This window comes from Gavialis gangeticus, unplaced genomic scaffold (genome assembly GCF_001723915.1).
Source record: "Gavialis gangeticus isolate Ggan-Ray unplaced genomic scaffold, GavGan_comp1, whole genome shotgun sequence".
Classification (NCBI taxonomy): Eukaryota; Metazoa; Chordata; order Crocodylia; family Gavialidae; genus Gavialis; species Gavialis gangeticus.
In genome coordinates this window covers 187,878,967-187,885,450 of record NW_017729032.1, presented here as the reverse complement: position 1 = coordinate 187,885,450, position 6,484 = coordinate 187,878,967, and the positions used below count along the sequence as shown (strand labels likewise).

Sequence of the window (6,484 nt, the reverse complement as noted above, 5' to 3'; positions counted from 1 at the left end):
GAGGAGAATCCTTGTGGAGTGAAAGCCCTTTTGAGATTTCCAAGGTGATGAGTACGGGTGTTCTCCTCAGTGCAAATTTGGCAGTATCGGAGGGCTTAACTATATATCACAGCTTTCTTGGTGGGTTTAGGGTGATTGCTGGTTCTGTGTAGATATGTATGTTGGTCCGTGAGTTTCTTGTATATAGTGGTTTGCATTTTACCATTCTGGATATTGATCATAGTGTCTAAAAAGAAAATGTTGGTGCTGGTGTATTCAAGACAGTCTGACGGAGGGGTGGTAATTATTGAATTAATGATGGAAAAAATCAATCAGATTGCAGGTTTTCAGTCCAAATGATGAAGATATCATCTATATATTTTAAGTATAGCATGGGTTTGATGATGCAATTCTTGAGGAATTGTTCTTCCAGGTTGTCCATAAAAAGGTTGGCATATTGTGGGGCCATTTTGGTGCTCATAGCTGTGTTCATGGTCTGGAGGAAGTGTTGGTTATTGAAAGTGAAGTTGTTGTGCCTTGCTGAACACATTTTTTGCTGATTAATGGAACATATCTTCCCCTGATTTTTCTTTTATTCTTTTTAATGACTTTCAACAAACACTGACATCTACAAGCAGAGTTTTTCAGCATGGAAGGATTAAAAGCTGGATCTTTGCTGACCTGTCACTACTTAAGCAACAGATTTTAATCTAAAGCCCCTGGCACATGTTACACTTAGACATGATTAACCAGTTAATGACATCTTAAGTTACTACCCAGCTACACATTAATGCAAATAATGGTGTGATAAAACAATGAATAAGCCATAAAGTTATTCCACAAAAACTATAATAGCTCTGTGGCTGGTCTATCATGCCCCATTAATTGAACATGTAATCAGGCTGGGGCTCTCAGCAGGAGTGAGGCCCCATGGCTCTGATCCCCTTCAGCTGATGGGGCTCCCAGTTTCTGGGGCAGCCTAAAAGCTGAGAGCGGTCAGCTGATCCAGGCCCCCAGCCACAAGGGTGCAACATGTGCTCCCAAGGCTGGGAGCCATTGGCCGATCAGTCTCCTATCTGTAGGAGTGCATGGGTGAGCCCCAAAGCCTGGAAGCCCCATTAGCTTCCAGCAATGGGAGCTTGCTTCTTCCCAGAAATAAGGCATAATGGGATTTAATGCTTGATTCCGCTATCACATCCCCTGCCATACACGTGGTGTGTGGCTGAAAGCATGAATAGGAATCCCACATCCAATTCCATTGTGCCTTTACTTGTATATCTGCTTATTCCTGGAGGTAGCTGACAGATTTCTTCACTAAACAGCAACTGAAATGACACTATTTTAGGTTTTGCTTTGGTTAGTTGCAAGGAACTTAACAGACATTTAGTTGTGAAAAATAATTTTGAACAGAATGGTCATGATTTTATTCAGTGGAAAATAGAAGGCTAAATAAAAATAATCCTGTAGGTAAGGTTTTCAATCTCCAAAGGGCAACTATTGAGAAATCAAGGGAACTCATTAGTGAAGAACTTACATTCTTCACTTGAATGTAGAGCAGCACTTGGAATTTCTTTCAAATTAAAGGTGCAAAAATTATCTGGAAGCTGCATTCTCAGCAAGAAGAAAATACTTGTATGTGAGGCTACAGAATGAATAAATACTTGTATGAGAGGCTACATGACTGAGGATCACACAGGGGAGGGCTGTCCCCCAGACCCTGGAGCAGCTCTATGCCCTGAGACTCACCAGCATCTGGCACCTTAAAGAGCAGGGGTTTTAAGGCAAGGCTCTTTAAGGTGATGGATCATGGCAAGCCCAAATACCAAATGCCAATAATCAGCTACTATCAGCACTGGGACCAGGGCACCCCCAGTCAGGTTCCAGACATGGAGCTACACAGGTTCCATTGCTGACAATCAGCTGATTGATGGATGATGGAGCACACCACATGTTCAATTAATGGTGCATTTGTTGAGGAATATCTTTGTGGATGGTTTGCCATTTTACGGTGCCATAAATTTGATAAATCTGTGGCACCTTGCTATTTATGGCACGATTAACACATTAATCCTGCCAGAAATGCAAACATGTGCCAAGGGCCTTAGAATTCTGGATGCATAGGGAGAATTGCCAAAAGTCAAATTCAACTGGCATAAGGAAATGAAACCAAGCAGTAAAGGTTTTCTGCCAATATAAATAGAGAGAGAACAAAAATTAAGCTACTGTGCAGTGAAGTTGGGATTGAGATTATAAAACAATTTAGGCATGGGCTGAAAACTAAATGAATACTTCTTCTCAGTTTCCAGGATAGACAGAATGGCAGTATGGGTAGTGGGAATGAGTCTGGAAACAAAAACTACCATATGCTATATATATTTATGTTTGTAGAACTGAAGAACAAAATGTGGTCAAGCTTATTAGGTTCAAATCATAAGGAACAAATACCTCTCTCTCTCTCTTTCAGAATTTTTAAGGTTCTCACTCTTGAAATTACAAGGCCAGCGGAAAGAAGCCTATCAAATTGGTAGTATGTAACTGAAGAATACATATATGGAATTAGGGCTAGGGAAAAAAAGTAATCCTGGCAATCACTGCATTCTGCATACTATGCAAGGCTTGAGAACAAGCTTTGAGACAAAGAATAATTAAAACATGGGAAGTAAATAGGAAAAGAACAACATACAGCACAGGTTTACTAAACGTTGACTATATCAGATGTCTCTGGTAATTTTTGAAGAAATAACTGATTTTCTAAGACAAGGGAAACAATGTTGAACTACTGTATCTGGACTTGAAACAGTGTTGACCTGAAAACAGTGGTTAATAGAAGAATTATACAATGGATTAGGAAATGGCTAAGAGGTAGATGATAACAGCTTGTACTGAAAGGGGAACTGTCAGACTGGAGGAAGGGGTATTTTGGAGTTCTTCCAGAATGGGCATTGGGACTGATGTACTGTCAAGAAGAAGCCTCATTCAGTCTCCCTCTACTGAAGGCCCCCTGAAGGCAGACCTGGCATAGCTTCACAAGGGGTAAGTCCCTGGCTTGAGAATTCGGCTTCTTTATGTCCCTGGCTGCCCCAGCTATCCATAGCACCCTCTGCCTCGGAGAGTGACCTTATTTCAGTGAACTCCTAGGAAAGGGGGTGTTTTCTTTTTTGCAGAGCCAAGGGGGAGCGGGAGGAGGGAGTCTGAGTGCTGATATCCCAAACAGTATGGCAGACTGCTCAACTCAAAAGCTTGTCTAACTTTATCCTAACTACTGAGTTGATCTGATAAAAGAAAACCTTTACTTCCATAATTTCTGGACTATGGTGGCTACAATATCACTCTAACACTACAGCTTTATTGTGCCATTGCAGTTCACTCTGTCCTGCCTTGGACTCTGCCCTTCCGGGACTATTCTTTGCACACTGTTCTCCCTGGGGTTTTCTCTGTGTCCCCCCTGGGACTACCCTGTCTCTCTTTCAGCTCTCTCTGAGCCTCACTCTTTCTCCTCAGGCCTATGCAGCCACCCTCGCGACAAAACTGTTACCATACTATAGTATTCAACACTGGGTCTAACAGATGCTCAATAAAAATAAACAATGTCATGGAGAACCAATCAGGAAGTAGTTTGTGGATTCTGTTGCCAGGCCCAGACTACCATCTCCCCCCAGCGTGAAAAGGGCACATCATGTCATAATCCTGTGGGGCCAGGATCTCATTAACTTGGCACTAGTACCTTTTAGTACCAAACACTTCACCAGGAACTCCTTTAACATTTGATAAGCCTGGAGCAATTACCTGTCTAGGTGCATCTTGGGGCTGACACACAAAATGCTGGGTTCTGAATTACTTGGTATGACTCAGGAAAGAGACTAAGGAGTCATTGTAGATAGTTCTCCAAAGTCAACAGGTCAACAAGCAGGAACAACCAAAAGAGCCAATAAAATGCTGGGTATCATTAAGAAGGGAACTGAATACAAAATGGAGAACATTATCAAGCTATTATACAAATTCAAAGGGAGTGGACAAACTGGATAGAGATTGTTATGCACCAGGTCTCAGAATACAGGAGCCAAGAAGCACACACTGAAATTAGGAGACAGGTTTAAAACTAGCAAGGAAAAGTTCTTTTTCTTTTTTTTTTTTTTTTATGTAGCGGACAGTTAACATGTGGAACTCCTTACTACGGGGGGGTCATAGAGGCAGGTAGAATAGCCAGATTCAAAAAGGGACTAGTCAAATTTGGGGATGATCAATTAACAGCTAGTTGGAAATGTTTCCTCCAGCACCTCTAAACCAATGACGGTGAATGCCAGGGAGGTACGGAATAGGGACAGGTCACTTGAAATATAATCTGGTTCAATGCTCTCCCTCTAATCACTCCTGCCACTCTCAGAGACAGAACACTGGGTTAGATGGAGCACTGGTCTGACCCAGTATGGCAATTCTTATAACCTTAATATTTGCATTAATAGCCTTGTCACAAAAAATCGGAGTGTGTAAATACATGTTAATACAATGCTGGAGGTGCTAAGATGACACAGGAGGACCAGAATTTTATTCAGAAGAAACGAATGGTCTTGAGGTCTATTTAATAGTAACAGCAATTTAACTTTAGAAAGTAAAAGATAATCCACTTAAGCATTAATGAAAACAATTTTGTCTATAAACTGGGGACTCATCAACTGGAAGGGATGGAGGAAGAGCAAAACTTGATCACAAATAACTAGGCCACTGATGTGACGCAGCTATGAATAAAGTGGCTGTAATCCTGGTATATTTCAGACAAGGTATTTCCAGCAGACACCAGGGAATACCATAGTGCAAAGTTCTGGCAAGATCTCATTCAGAATACTGAGTACTATTCTAGTCACCTCTGCTCATCAAAAATGAAATTAAACTGGAAGAGGGGACGGGAAGAGTTACTAGAATGATCAGAATAGAGAGACTCTCTTGCAAAAGGCAAATCTTGGCATTTTTAGACTAGGAAAATGGATGCTGAAAGGGGATATGATTGCTGTCTATAAATAAATTGGTAGCAGGATAAATACCAGTGATGGAGAGGAGCTATTTAAGCTAAAGGACAACACTGGCAAAAAAAGAGATAAGTAAACTGACCAGAAATACATTTAGGCTAGAATTTTAGAAAGTTTGCTGCCACCAAAAGAGGGATGCCCTTGAACAGCCTTTTGATGTTAGTGAGGAATAAGAAACCTAATTATAAGAAGTTTGATAATTTTAATAAAAGCATTATATGATTTGGTTCACTGAAATAATAAGACTGAACTCAATGACGATACAAGAAGTCTCTTCCAGTCATATCTATGCCAATCACAGGGCATATGCACAAAATCCTTCTTCTTCAGCTAAGAATAAATTGAAATAAACATTATTTTAGGAAATCTGCAACAATCCAGACCCAAGGACGGCTTACAGATGTTTAAAAAATGGTGCATTACTTTTAACTCGGCTAACTCCTGCACTGAACTCGCAAAAGAGGCATTGCGTTAGTTGGACCTAGCTTGTCCAATATCTGTATAAATTGGGTGCTTTAGTGAGGGTTTTTGGGTGCTTTTATCTAATAGCTGATTGAATCAAAAAGCCCTAGTAAAGCGCTCAATCTATAGATGCTGCAGAGCTGGGTTGAATTACCACTCCGATTCTTCCAGTAACGTGCAGTTGGGGGTTTTTTTGTTTGTTTGTTTGTTTGTTTTGTTTTTTTTACATGTCTGTAAGCAGCCAAGACGACAAAATATATTAGATTCAAATGACTAAAGTATTTTTGTTTGTATTTAGGCAGAATCAAGGTTTTCCCAGACTTGCACATCTGTTATTTAGTATTTGATAATGAAGTTCAAACTTCAGGAATATATCTTTTTTTTATGGTACTTTTAGGGTCTCCTCTTTTTTAAGGGTACTTAAGGAAAGCATCACCATGATCCTTTGAAGAATGTGGTGTCAATATGCCAAAACGGTGCTCAGACTCCATGTCTATTGAGTATTTCAAGCTAAGAGGTTAACACTATCCAGCTTCAGCTTTTATATTGGGTTTTTTTTGTTTCAATCCACCATCAGGAACACTCTTGCTTGCAAACTTGGAAACAATCACCTTCCTGCATGAAAACTGTATATTACATTAGAGTTAACTAAGATTTCAGTACCTAAAAGAAGACAACAAAATCATCTATTTTCATCTATAGAAATAGATGAAAATAATAGAAAAATCATCTATTTTCTGGATGCGTGTTGTGTATTCAACAGGGCATGAAAATGCCCTGTTGAATACACAACACAATGAAAATTCATACACAATGAAAATAATAGAAAAATCATCTATTTTCTGGATGCGTGTTGTGTATTCAACAGGGCATTTACACTTAGAGTTTTTCTTGTGCAGACAGTTTCTCTCTTCTTGAAAACTCTTCTAAATATGAATAGTTGAACATGATTTTTGTAATAAGATGGGATATACTAAACTGTGGATTTCCTATAAGACACTGGAGTTCCTTAATAAACA

The 6,484-nt window shown here is 39.8% G+C and overlaps 1 protein-coding gene across 2 annotated transcripts in view; it reads right to left on the bottom strand.

The window, feature by feature from the left end:
• The window catches only part of POLA1 (DNA polymerase alpha 1, catalytic subunit), a 367,464-nt gene that overhangs the window by 52,510 nt on the left and 308,470 nt on the right, over nt 1–6,484 (bottom strand). The gene's annotated exons all lie outside the window — the stretch shown is intronic.